This window comes from Saimiri boliviensis, chromosome 1 (assembly GCF_048565385.1).
Source record: "Saimiri boliviensis isolate mSaiBol1 chromosome 1, mSaiBol1.pri, whole genome shotgun sequence".
In the NCBI taxonomy this organism is placed as follows: Eukaryota; Metazoa; Chordata; class Mammalia; order Primates; family Cebidae; genus Saimiri; species Saimiri boliviensis.
Genome location: NC_133449.1, coordinates 116337567 through 116352311, shown reverse-complemented (window position 1 = coordinate 116352311; position 14745 = coordinate 116337567). Strand labels below are relative to the sequence as shown.

Sequence of the window (14745 nt, the reverse complement as noted above, 5' to 3'; positions counted from 1 at the left end):
AGACTGAAGAAGGACACCGCATCCCAACAGCACAAAGGGGAGACCTGCTACCAGAAACGGAGGAGCTCCAGGGTCCAAGGCAGCAGGAGCACCCGAGGATGATTGATGGGATGCTTGGTTGGGGTTCTGAAAAAAATCAAACTTATGAAAGAAAAGTCCCAAATTCAACCATCCAAGGAACTAAACTGGACATGAAGAATTAAATTGAACAAACTGAAAAACTAAATGCCCATGGAAAGAATTAATAGAATCAATAGGAAAATACTTATAAAAGTCTCATTAGTATTGTCATGCAAGGGAATGTGGCACATACAAAATTATCAGATGAATATCTTGGAAATTACAAACTCGAGTATTGAAATTTAAAAAAAAAAATCAATATATAAGCCAAATATCAAAATAGGTAAAAACTAAGCAAAAATTACTAAACTGGAAGATTCAACCAAGGACTTTTCCCAGAAACAGAACACAGAAGGAAACATGGAAGTTAAGAAAAAACTAAAGAGAAAAGGAGAATGAATCCAACAGTATAAAAATCCATTTAATCAGAAAATGGGAATAAGAGGAATGAAGGAGGAGAAATAATTAAGAGGCAGAGAAAAAAAAGATGGAAATCTTTAGATTGAAAAAAATATAGAAGTCTTTAGATTGAAAGGGTCTATCAACTGCTGAGTAAGTTAAATAAAAAGATTCACACTTAAACATTTTTGGAAAAATTTACAAGGAAAAAGGAAAACTTTTTCCGAGAAACAAAACAGATTAATCAACTTTGGCTGCCATAGCAAAATACTACAGACTGGGGAGTTTAAACAACAGAAATTTATATCCTCACAGTTCTGGAGGACAGGGAAGAAAGAGAGTAATAAGAGAAAGCGAGCGGGAAAGAAATATAAGTTTTTAATATTTTTTCTGGGAGGTTCTAGGAAGTGATTGACTCTAAATATTAATATGTCTCTTAAAATGCTTCAATGCATCAATCTATGGGTTAGCAATATAAAACAGGATGAATAATTTCAAACCATTATAGAAGAAAAAATGAAATGAAAAGTTATTCAAATGGAAAATGTTAGATTTGGAAACTAACATCCAGATACATGCTGCTTGTGAAATACACCTAAAGCAAAATGAGACAGAGAGGTGAAAAATAAAATAATTAAAATAGCTATGTTGTACAAATTCTAAGAAAAAGAAAGTCAAGTTGTGATAATATCAAACAAAATAGAACTCATGGAAAAGAATAATGAAAGGAAGTAGGGGGATGGGGTATCCATGCTGATAAAATATGACATCAATAGAGAAGATACCTCAGCCATAAACTTTTATGCACCCAATAACTTAGCTTCAATACAGAAAGCAAAAACTGAATAATATACATGGAGAAAGTGTTAATCTACAATCATGGTAAGAGACCTTGTTATTCAGCTCTCAGAAATCACCAGATCAAGTAGCTGTGGATCAGGGACAGTTAGAGAGGATCTGAAGAACATACACATTATAATTTTAAAGTGAGAACATTGATGTTAAGAAAAAGAGACTTCATTATTTTCAGTCATACCTGAAACATTAAAAAAAAATTATTCATGTAATAGGCCACACACAAAAGAAGCCTTAACAAACTTCATTAACAAGGAGTCTGACAGGTTACTTTCTGGGACAAAATGTAATAAAACTAGAAATTAATAACAAAAAAAATGGCTAAACAATTCTATGCACCTGACCATGATAAATACTTTTTAAAAATTCTACATTAGCAATGAAAAAAATGTACTGTTTAGAAATGAATACAAGAAGAGGCCATATATCAAAAACCTGAGATAGATACCTAACTCATGAAAATTTATAGTCTCAAATAAAGTTATTAGAAACAAGGAAAAAAGTAAAAGCAAAGTCAATAAACTCTTTAATTCAATAAGTTAGAAAGAGAAAAGCGAAATAAACTCAATGAAATTAGAGGAAGATATTAATAAAGATAAAAAGCAAAAACTAATTAACTAGAACACCAAAAAAATCAATAATATAGATCAATAAAACTAAAAGCTGTTTCTTTGAAAATATCAATAAATTAGAGCAGCCTGTGACAAGACTGAAAGAAGGAATAGAGGGAGTAATGGTGATAAAAATAAACAACATTAAGACTGAGAAAAGAGACATAATATACAAAGCACATTTTAAATTAATGAGAATTTGGACCAAAACATTTCAAAATCTAAATGAATGAAAAATTTCCTGGGAAACAATAAATCACAAAAATTGGTTCAAGAAGAAAATCATGGAAGACCAATCATCACAAAAAATTGAAATAGTAATTTAAGAGCTACTCCCAATAAAGTGCACCAAAAAGAGAAAGTTTATGGTCAAGTTCTAGCAAACATTCAAAAGATCCATAATCCCATATGATATACTATGCAAGGCATGGAAAAAGATAAAAATTACTCTAACTCATTCCATGTGGCTACCATAACCTAATACCAAAAGTGGGCAAGGAAACATAGATGAAAGAAATAAGTCAATATTATTTATGAGCAAAGATACAAAAATTCTATCTAAAGTATTAGAAAGTAAAAACTAGTAAGATATTAGGAGCAAAAAATGTAAGAATAGTCCAACATTAGAAAGCAAGTAATGTTCCTCACTAGAGTAAAATCATCTCAACAGATAATCCCAACTGATGCTAAAATTTAATATGCTTTAACACCCATTTCTGACTAAAACTAACAAATTCAACTTGTAATGTTTTTATACCATAGACCCAGAGTGTATATCATAGTTAATATCAGAAACAATTCCTTTAAAATCAGAAACCAGGCAAAGGTCTCTCATCACTACTACTTTTCAATATTGCCCTGTGAGCTTACCCATAAAGACAAGAGAAGAAAATAAGAAATGTAACTCTGAAGAGAAAGAGACAAAACTGTTAGTATTTGCAGTCAATATAACCATCTATCAGAAAAATCCACAAGAAGCAAATGGAATCAAATATGAGTTAATTAAGTCTATCAGACGTAAAATCAACACACAAAATTAATAATTTTCATGTACTACAGCAGTAACTCTGCAGAATATATATTTTTAAAACCCTATTCACGAAAGGAAAAAAAAAAACTAAAAAATATCTTAGACAAATTTTATTAAAAATGTCAGCAGAAGTGGTCTAAAGAGTTAGGATGTGAAGGGAAACATGATTGTGATATTACTAGGTGGAGAAGAGCTTAAATACCTGGTTTTGTTTGCTTGTTTTGGTTTTTAGTTTTTCTTATTATTTTGCTTCTAATGGTATTTTCTCTTAAAATTTTTAATTGCTATGGGTACATAGTAGATGTATGTATTTATGGGGTACATGTAATGTTTTAATGTAGCCATGCAATGTGTAATGATCACTTCAGGGTAATTGGGGTGTTCATCACCTCAAGCATCTATCAGTTATTTGTGTTAGGAACATTCCAATACCACTCTTTTAGTTATTTCTAAATACACAATAAATTATTGTTGACTATAGTCAGCCTGTTGTGCTATCACATACTAGCACCAATTCCTTCTATCTAACTACATGTTTGCACCCATTCATCACCCCCACTTTTTCCCCTGCTCCCCACTTCCCAGGCCAGCCTCTCATAACCATCGTTCTACCCCATCTCCATGAGTTCAATTGTTTTAATTTGTAGCTCCCACATGTGAGTGAGAACATTCAAAATGTGTCTTTCAATACCCGTTTTTTTTAGGCTCTACTTCCCTTCCAGTAGAACCAAGCTCGGACAGCAAAGGCCAAAATCAAACACCTGCCTGTTGATCCATATGTGCCAGGCTTTGCAGGTTCTCTATTTTATTAGCAATTAAGAAAATATCTTTTCAGGAAGCAGAATGAGAGCACATATTTTTGGAAGCGAAGGGAAGGGGGCAGAAAGAGTTTGAGGAACATGGAAAACAAAGCCTACAGACACGCTAAAACTTCTCATAGTTGGTCCTTATCGAGGTGAAGCTCAGGAGTGGGAGAGGAGAGGTCTCTCCCCCTACACATGCCCCAAAAATCCATGGTGGCCAAACAGATGGTGCACAACATTTTTAAACCACTTTTAACACAGTGACTTTTTTTTTGCCTGCTTGCTCTTTATTCCTTTAGTCAAAAGTCTTACCAGCTGTCACCATCTCAAGGAAAATGTCAGGGGCTTGTGGCTGCCTGTGCGTCTCCTCAGCTTGGTGGGGGAGAGAGGTGTGGAACGTTAGCCAACTACAGTCCTGGCTGTGGAACTGCCGAAGTGGCCAAGGGTAGGGGAAAGGCCCCTCACAAAAATGAACCCACGAGAGAGGCTCACAGCCAATCTCTTCCACATTCCATCCCTTCCAGGACTAAGCATGAATACTTTCCAAAGTACTTTCCCTAGGTTTTTGTCTCCTCCAGACACCCTGAGACAAATATTATTCCCATTGCACAGAGATAGCAATGGCAAAGTCCGGCTTCTGGCTCTGCAATCTACCACCTGTGGGTTCTTAGAAAAGCCCCTTTTCTTCTCTGGACCTTAGCTTTTTCACAGGCACAATGAAATTGTCCAAATGTCCTCCAAAGTTGCTTCCAGCTCTAAAGCTCTGATGCATTGTCTAATACCAGTTAGACATCCCTGATCCTCCGCTCTGAATGACAGTTCTGGCTGCTGCTTCCCTGATCCCTTCCTTCTGCTCCAGGGAGAGCTCACTATACACCAAGGAAATTAGAACCTGAGAACTACAATAGGCTACCAAAATCGCTTCCTTAACATTTTTTCCTTTCTTCTTCAAATACCAATAACATTTTTAAATGGAAGCCAAGTAAGGCTGTTGGTTTCCTGTTGAATCAAAAAAAAAAAAAAAATTTATGAGTAATTTGCTGAAACTAATCCCCTCCATCTTTTAAAAATCACACATTTAAACTAATTTCAAGAGACCTTTAAAGATGCATTTAAATTTTCTTTCCTCTTTGTTTAACTATATAATTGTTTTCACTCACAGTAATATTCTCTCGGAGGTGTATGCTTGATTTACCTAATAAATCTTTCTCCACATTTGAAATCATCCATTAGCAATAAGGAGCTTGACACTCCATTACCCACAATAAATTTCAATACCATTAAATTGCCACATACCGCATGGAGGAAAGGAGATACCAGGATGGCCTCTCTAAGACAGGGTAGAATCAGAGCTCAGCATAGAGCCTGCTATGAGCCTGCCTCTCGGTTCCTTACTCCAGCCATGGGTTCTCCTGGCAGTCAAGGTATCTATCTAGCCTACCTGGGGGCTGACCCAGAGAGACAAAGTTGGGCAGGTTAATTTGCATCTACTCTAAGACTCATCTCTCTCATTCCAGTGGGTTTGGGCTGGGGTCCAGGCAGTAGCAGCCTGTGGCTAGTACCCACCTTTAGGCCATGGCATGGAACAGCACAAACAAGAACAGCCATCAGCCTCCCCCTTGGTCCTAACACAAAACCTCAGCATCCCAGCTGGCCTTGACACAGAGTCCCAGTCCTCTTGCACATCATATACATGGAACAGCTGATAAAGAAAAGTCAAATGAGTTCAGCACTTTCTTCCACCGTTGCCAGCTGGCTGCATTCTCAGGGGACACTGAAGCTCAGCTTACAAGCTGATGACGTCTCTGCTCACCACCAACTGGCAGCTCCTGCGTGGAGAGAAAGAAAGAAATCATTGACAGGGAGGACCTCAGAATCAGAGCTGAAAGAGACCTCAGAGGCCATTGATTGCAGGAGTTCTGAGCTTTGGTATGTTAGTATCACCTTGTGAGTTTGTTAAATGTACTCATGTCCAGCCCCACCACACAGCAAGGAAATTCTAACTCAGAAGGTCTGGGTGGGCCTGGGTATCTGAAGCCTCAAGAGCAGCAAATACTGAGGCATCCAGATTTTTTTAAAACCAGCCATTTGGCTTCCAGCTTCTCAACACTGGCTGTATAGGGTAATGAGCTGGGGCCAGGTGTGGTGGCTCACGGCTATAATCCCAGCTCTTTGGGAGGCGGTGGGGAGCAGATCACTTTCCCCCTGCTTCAGGAGGTCAGGAGTTTGAGACCAGCCTGACCAACATGGTGAAACTGTGTCTCTACTGAAAATATAAAAATTAGCTTGAAATGGTAGTGCACCTGTAGTCCCAACTACTCAGGAGACTGAGGCAGAGAATCGCTTGAATCTAGGAGGCGGAGGTTGCAGTGAACGGAGATCGCACACTGCACCCCAGCCTGGGCGACAGAGTCTTGCTCTGTCTCAAAAAACAAACAAGCAACCAAAAAACCAAAACCAATGTAATGATCTGGGGAAGATTTAAAAGTACCAGTTCCTGGGCCTCACCCCACACCGATTAAATCAGGATTTCTGGCTATAAGCCCAGACATCAGAATTTTTTAAAAGTTCCCCAAGAGATAGCAATAGGCCCTGAGGATTGAAAATGACTATCCGGGCAGTTGTTTTCCCTTACAGGAGGGAACTAAAACCCAGAGAGGGGTCAGAACTTGCCCCAGGTCACATAGCAAGTGAGAGGGATTGCTGCATAGAACCCAGGTCTCCACCAATCTGATGTGAGTTCCTTTTGTGAGCCAAGGTATGTGTGGGGAAGGAACAGGCTGGGCTCAGTTGGTTACTGGTGCCCAAGAAAGAGTTCCATGCCCTGGAAATAACAGTCACTCTTCAGGGAATCAAGCACCCAGGTTGGGTCAGTGTTGCTGGTCTGGGACCACACTTTAAGTAGCAAGGATTTTTTATACTTATTTATTTATTTTTGAGACAGAGTCTCACTCTGTCGCCCAGGCTGGAGCGCAGTGGCGCAATCTTGGCCCACTGCAACCTCTGCCGCCAGGGTTCAAGCCATTCTCTGCCCCAGCCTCCTGAGTACCTGGGATTACAGGCACCTGCCACCACACCCAGCTAATTTTTTTGTATTTTTTTCGTAGAGACGGGCTTTCACCATCTTGGCCACACTGGTTTTGAACTCCTAACCTCAAGATCCACCCTCCTCAGCTTCCCAAAGTGCTGGTATTACAGGTGTGAGCCACGACGCCTGGCCCCAGATGCCCTTTATTTACCTCCTCCTCCTTTTGGAATCCTTGTGTCCACCCGTCAAGAAACAATTCCCAGTTTTCCACAGTCTCCGCACAGAGTGATGTCACAGAAATGAACGCACTTTGTCATCTGGACCTTAGGGAGGGACGCTAAGTGTTGTGAATTAATGGCATGTTGGGTAAATCCTGTCCAGATTGTAAGTGTTCTGAGGGCAGTCCTGAGCCCCCTTCTCTTGTCTCTCTTGGTTTGGAGCTGAACGGTCAAAATGTGAAGCATGCCCAAGGCCCTGCATAGCCTTAGGCAAGTCACTTCCTTGCAAGAGTCCTACTTGTAAAACTAATATTCACCTCCTAGGGTGTCATTTGGATTAAATGAGACATTGAAAGGAAAGGGCCAAGCACAGAAGGGATGTGTAAAACATAGTTGACTGGGCCAGGTGCAATGGCTCATGCCTGTAATCCCAGCACTTTGGGAGGCTGAGGCAGGAGGATCATGAACTCAAGAGATCAAGACCATCCTGGCCGACATGGTGAAACCTCATCTCTACTAAAAATATGAAAATTAGCTAGGTGTGGTGGCACACGCCTGTAGTTCCAGCTACTTGGGAAGCTGAGGCAGGAGAATCACTTGAACCCAGGAGGTGGAGGTTGCAGTAAACCAAGATCGCACCACTGCACTCCAGCCTGGTGACGGTAAAATTCCATCTCAAAAAACAAAAAACAAACAAACAAAAAAAGCATAGTTGCCTGTCTCAATTTCCTTACAAAGATGGCATAAACAAGGGAGAGAAACTGAACTAAGACTGCCTGGGTCCAATCTAGGCTGTTTCACTTCGTAGCTGGGGCAAGTAGTTAACTTTTCTGCCCTTGATTTTCTCTTCTGTATAACAACACATTCCACAAAGGGTTGCTGTGAAGTTTAGATTAGAAAGTGCATTTAAAGTGCTCAGCACAGCGCTAGGCACACAACACAGTAAGCACTCCATAAGCATCAGCTATTATTATGGCTACTGTTGTTGTTACTATTGGTGCTCCACATCCCTGGCCTCCTTTGCAATCTGCACGGCAAATGTTGGGAGTTCTATTCCTGATAATGGTGGGGACTTGCATGGGACTTTCCACCTTGGGAAACAGACATAATCACCATTGCAGTGAGGATTGCAAAGTATGGCCATAACAAGAGAGAGCTACCTGGATTTTCACCACTCCTAGCCTGGAACTGAAGTCCTCTGGGCAAATAGACAATGGTGCCCTTCACATGGCAGGAGGGTATCCCCCATTGGTGGTGCCTTATGGAGTCTTGTTTATGCCTCTGTTAGGGCACTCATAACATCCCAGTTCAATCATTGTCTCACCCTCTAATCAAGACCCCAGAGTCCAGGGCCAGGCCTTTTTCATCTATGTGTTCCTTTTGAAGCCTGGGAAACAATAGATTCTCCAGAATGTTCTCTGGATTAATGAATGAGTGAGCTAATGAATTCATACTGGAAATTTTTATTAATTTAATAATCCTAAAAATCTTATTACCCTTTTTGGAGTTGAGTCATGTGGTGGAACCCCACTAACAAATAGCAGGGATCTACTTATCTCAGGACAGCCAACCCCGTCCAGGATGGAGACCCTTTGGGAAGAGAAGGGAGCCCACAGGATAGAGGCTTTCTCCTAGCAAAATTCTCTAATTCCATGTCTGGACCAGGGAAATTTCTCTAATGCTCTTGAAAGTAGAGTATGCAAACTGTGGAGGGGATTCCTGGAAGGAAAGTCAGGAGGAAGCCTAGAAGGACGGACTGTATCCTAGACTGATGTCCTGAATCCAGAGCCTCCAGACCACAGGGTTAGAGCTTATGAATCAGAGTGAATGCTACCATTTGACTTTCCTTCACCATCACACAAAAGCTTGAATTTCCACTAAAACTTCAATTTAATACTCTAACGTAGTGGCTCCCCTACCCTAGCAGTGGTGCCAGGTTCCAACCCATTTGTTTCCCCAAAATGGGCAACATAAGCTCCTTAGAACCAATCATTTCAGATGGTCCCAGCACCGCACAGATGGGGAAAGCAACCAAGAGAAGTTTTGCATTGCCAGGAATATTGATGGGTTGGAATGCAATTGCTTCTGCAGTGATTCAAAAGCACACTATGTTGCAAATGAACTGAAACCTGTAACCCTTGCATGATTAGGTCATTTAACTTAGTAAAAGATAGTATTGTCTGCCTCCTTGTCTCCTCCTTTAGAGAAACAGAAGGTCACAGGACTTAAAATAGACCCATAAAGGCCAAAGGTAAGTAGAGAATCAAAAGAAATGTGATAAAGTTGGTCTTCTATTGCACTATGCATTGAGCATGAGACAAGAGCAAAATTAATGGGCTCAAGCAAAGTTTAAATGGAAGTAGACATCTCACCAACCTTAAAGGCTGTGCAGATTTGAGAAGATGAGAGACACCCTTGAAATTAGTTCCACCTCTGTCCAGATTCCTTGGAGGAGGAACAATGTCACTATCAGATTCATATAATCATCACCAGCTGGCCCATATTCCCTGGCCCATAATAGGTGCTCAACACTTGTTTGATGAGTGTCCAGAATGGTGTAGAAATTACTCATAATTGGAAGAAGACTATGTTGAACCAAGGCAGGTGGATCAAGAGGTCAGGAGCTGAAGACCAGTCTGGCCAAGGTGTTGAAACCCTGTCTCTACTGAAAATATAAAGATTAGCCAGGTGCCTGTAATCCCAGCTACTCAGGAGGCTGAGGCAGGAGAATCGCTTGAACCTGGGGGGCGGAGTTTGCAGTGAGCCGAAATTGCGCCACTGCACTCCAGCCTGGGCAACAGAGTAAGACTCCGTCTCAAAAAAAAAAAGAAAGAAAACGAGAGAGAAGTTTTGCTACAGGTCAGCAAACTACAGCCGGTGGGCCAAATCAGCCTCAAACCATTTTTGTGTAGCTCATAAGCTAAGAAAGGTTTTGACATTTTTAAATAGAAAAAAATCAAAAGAAGAATATTTTGTGACAGGCGAAAATCATCAGTGTCCATAAGGTTTTATCAAAACACAGCTACACCCATTCATTTGCATATTGTTGACAGCTGCTTTTGTGTGTAACAACATGAGAGTTGAGTAGTTGATATAGAGACTGTATGGCCCACAAAGCCCCAAAAAATTTATCACAGGGTCTAATCCTTTACAGGCTTAATCTTCCTGTTCTAAACCTTTAAAATAGGTAAAGATTTGGGAGAGAATAAGATACACACACACACACACACACACACACACACACACACACACACACTGAGAGAGAGAGAGAGAAAGAGAGAGAGAGAGAGAGAGAGAGAGAAACTTGGTAGCAGAGAAAACTGCTTAACAACCAGAATACGTTAGTCAGCTTGGGCTGCTACAACAAATTGCCAACTGGTGGTTTTAACAGCAGACATTTATATTCTCATGATTCTGGAGGCTGTGAAGTTCAAAATCAAGGTACCAGCAAATTTGGTGTGTGGTAAGGGCTTACTTCTTGGCCAAACAGGAGACAGGGCGGGGGACAGGGGTAGCAAACATGAATGCAAGTGCATTCTGGTGCCTCTTCTTATAAGGGCGCGAATCCCATCATGAGGGCTGTACCCTGATGATCTTATATAAACCTAATTACCTTTCAAAGCCTCCATCTCCAAATACCATCACATTGGAGATTATGGTTTTAACAGATGGATTTGGTGGGAGTGGGGGGGGGATTCATTCAGTCCACAGCACGGAGTTATTAAAAAATTATCTATGTAGCCTTGAAAGAAGTGTTTTCTCTCACTGTAAGTGTCTGCAGATAGGCACACACTTCTCAGAGATGCTTTTAGAAGTTTCAAGCATTAGGACAGGAAGCAGACAGACAATCTTTAAAAGTCTTCCAGCCCTTAGGTGTCCAGAGTTTATGACTCAGACACAATTGAGGCCAGAAGGTGCCAAGGTGACTCTCTGGTCTAGGGGTCTCTTATGCATTTTGGTTTTCCCATTACATTCTCCCTGCTCTGCCTGTTCTACAGGAATCCTTTCCAATTCAGTATGCTGGACGATCCACTGAATATCATTTATCTATCCATCATGTAGGCATAGCTAGAGATACAGGACTGTCAATTCTGAATGTATTTGTTAAACTTAAGTGATAGCAGTTGCTGACAAGGAGAAAGTTATTTCCTTATTCACCCGACAAGGAGAAAGTTATTTCTTACTCAGTCTTCAAACATAAAGGTGACTTTGCAGTTACAGATGATTTTCTGTGGCCTTTTGTCTATGGGACCACTATTTCTCATTTGAAGCCATAAGAGACTGATGTACCTGTAGTTCTTGCCTTCCATCTCAAAGCACTCTATAAGCCATCTTAACTTAAAAATGTTCTTTTTGGTATCAACACAGGCTGGATTTAGGATTAGGCATTGTGGGGATAGGCATGGAAGCTGTTCTTCTGTTTGTTTGTCTTTGGTTTGTGACAGCCTCTCACTGTTGCCCAGGCTGCAGTGCAGTGGCGTGATTGCAGCTCACTGCACCCTCTGTCTCCTGGTTTCAAGTGATTCTCCTGCCTCAGGCTCCCAAGTAGCTGGGATTATGGGCATGTGCCACCATGCACAGCTAGTCTTTTTTGTATTTTTAGTAGAGATGAGGTTTCACCATGTTGGCCAGGCTGGTCTTGATCTCCTGACCTCAAATGATCTACCCGCCTTGGTGTCCCAAAAGGCTGGAATTATAGGTGTGATCCATCACGCATGCTGAGGCTGTTCTTTGATCCTGTTATACCTAATGAATAGTCATTAATAATAACAAATGAAGGAAAGCCACAGAAGAAAACAAAGAGCAGGACGAGTAGCTCCCCAGATAGCTCAGAGTAGCTCTGGGAAATCAAAATGGCTGGAGAACAGACTGATGTGGTTTAACAAATTTTTCTGTCATTTCAGAAGGTGGAAGAGTCAGGTTTTACTGTAATAATGCTGTGTAACAAAGAATCCCCAAATCCTAATGATTTACAATACTAAGCATTCATTTCATACTCATGAGTCAACTGTAGGTTCAGCAGAGCTCCATAAACTGAACTAGACCCATGCTTTGGGATGTTTCAGATCTCTACTCTGTGTCTTCCCTCAGGGCGGGGCATGTTCTTGTAATGCAGAGCAGAAGCTACAAGGGAGCTGGAAGAAACTCACTTAAGGTCTCAGCTTGGAATTTGCACCATGTCACTTCTGCCCACATCTCATTGGCCAAAGCAAACCATATGACCAAGCCTCAAATCAATGGTGCAAGGAGGTATGCTAGAGCTATGGATAATCCATGGCTAGGGCACAGAAAAAAGGAAGAATTGTGAACAAATAATAGTCTAACACAGTGGATGAACTAATGTCCCTTTACTTTACAAACTTGCTGAAATGCTACAAGAAAATCAAGATCTTTTTCCAGACAGAGCTCAGGGATTGTAAAGAAATTTTGGCTTTGAGATGGAAAGCATGAGCGAGCGTACAGACCATTATTCTGAATACCACTGGTCTCAGATCACTAGAGATACAGAAGTATATGAGAGTTGGGGCTGAATCCAAGCCCACATGAATGCAGTTTCTCTTATCTCCACATCCTTTAAAGACTCTAACCAGTTAGTCTGCCTGCAGTTCACCAAGATTGTATCTTGTAAGTGTTTCCACCACCAGTTAATGTGTGATAGGTTATTTCTGAATACCCAGGATAATGATAAAATAAACAAAAGAATATAGTTCTTTTTATGTGCTGCCTTTTTTTTTTTTTTTTTTTTTTTTTTTTTTTTTTTTTTTTTTTTTTTTTTTTGGAGACAAGAGTCTTGTTCTGTCGCCAGGCACCAGGCTGGAGTGTGGTGGTGCGACTTCAGCTCACTGCAACCTCCGCCTCCCGGGTTCCAGCAATTTTCCTGCCTTGCCTCAGCCTCCGGAGTAGCTGGGACTACATGCCCAGGGCACCACGCCCAGTTAATTGTGCCTGCTTCTTAACAGTTTACAGATGTTTTTGCCTACATGATCTCCTTTGACACTAACAACCATCCTGCCAGGTAAACATAAGGAACACAACAAAAAGAAGGTAAGTCCATTTTAAGAGTGTTTTAAAGGGTAAGTGATGTGCCCAAGTTCACAGGTAGGTATTAAAGGTCTGTCAATGGAGTTGAGATGTCCTAACCCCTTGCCCTCTCTCCCTGCTCCTCTCCAGCCACACCCACTTCTGTGATTTTCCTTGGGCGCTGTAATCATGCTTCCCTCTTAAAGTCTTTGCACCTTAAGTTCCCTCTGTCTAGAATGCCGTTCCTCCAAATAGACCAGGGGTTTGCTTTCTCACTGTGTTCTGTTCTCCGCTCAATTGTGCCTGCTTCAGAGGTGTCTGAGCACCCTGCCTACAATTCTGTATCTCATTACCCTCTATGCTTTTCCTGTCCTTTGCTTTTCCACATAAGGTTCATCACTTTGTGACAATACATTCTACATGGAGATGTCTGCCTGTGTATTACCTGTCTCTCTTCTGAGATGGGAGCTTCACAAGGGCAGGAAGCTTGTCTGTTCACTGCACTATCTAGCAGCACCCTGAAATGGAAATGGTATATGGCAAATGCTCAGTAAATATTTTGTGAATGAATGAATCAATTAATGGAATAAATGAGTAAATTAGCTTTAGTTCTTTCTCTCTCCAGACATAAACCTCTCTGACGCCTCACCTATGGCAGGTGCCAGACTTTGCCAGACTGTCTATAGGTTTCACTCAGCCTTTAAGAAGAGCTGAGCCCCAAGATACTATCAGTAATGTTCCAACACCACTTCAGGCCCTTCCAGTGGCTGTTCTGGCACACTGTTATGATCAGCAGCCTGGATCAGAGGCTTGAGGAACCAAACCAGAGGTCAGGAAGACAAGCATCTTGTGTCCCTGGAGCAGAGGTCTTGAGATAAAGTCCTGGCAACTGGCATCTGGGCCAGAAGCATGTGATTGGCTGGGTTAATGCTCTAGGATCTCTTCATAAACATGGCTTCCTTAAGCCAGTTTGTTATTTGGCTTCAGTCCCCAAAAGGCTTCTGCTAAGAGACCCCACTAACCCTGAGGACTTCCTTGAGCACAGGAAATACATAATTTTGCTTTGTCCCAGGCCCATCCTGTTGAGAACAAATAAAGACCCATCTTGACCCCCCCATGCAGTGGGGAGAAGACCCTCTCCCCTGCCAGAGCCAGCCTTGGTCCCCTCTCCATTAAGGATTATTATGCCACTATTCATCAACAGAAGCCCAACCCCCACCATAGGATTTTAAAGTAAAAACACACACACACACACACGTTAAATAGTCTCTGTCTCTGTCCAAACATCGAGATGCGTAACACACTCTACAAACAGAGTACACGTCACATATATGGAGCCACCAGCAATGTGACTTTAGCCGAACATCAAAAGCTTTCACGTCTCAAGAGCTTCAGTATCCCTCGATATCCACAAAATGGGAATCTATCTCAACAGGTTGCTAGAAAGATGCCAAGGGATGAGGTTCCATTCTCTAATCTATCTCTAATGATTTATTTAACAGGTTAGTTTGGCTCTTTCCATTTCAGTTTCCTCTGTCATAAAAATGGGAAAGCTAAATAAATACTAGAGTTCCTGCCAGCTCTAAATGTCTATAAAATGTCATCAGATTGTCCAATGAATTTGGCAAGCTTGCCAAAGATTTTATTTCTGATATAATAA

At 41.2% G+C, this 14745-nt stretch overlaps 1 long non-coding RNA gene across 2 annotated transcripts in view; it reads right to left on the bottom strand.

Moving 5' to 3' along the window:
- The window catches only part of LOC141585130 (uncharacterized), a 46522-nt gene extending 32917 nt beyond the window's left edge, over positions 1-13605 (bottom strand). For both annotated transcript variants that reach the window (XR_012518457.1, XR_012518458.1), the window contains exons 1-2: positions 13531-13605; positions 5385-5647 (exon numbers count right to left, since the gene is read on the bottom strand). This is a non-coding gene — a long non-coding RNA (uncharacterized LOC141585130). The remainder of the gene's footprint in view (positions 1-5384; positions 5648-13530) is intronic.
- Positions 13606-14745: the final 1140 nt, after the last annotated feature.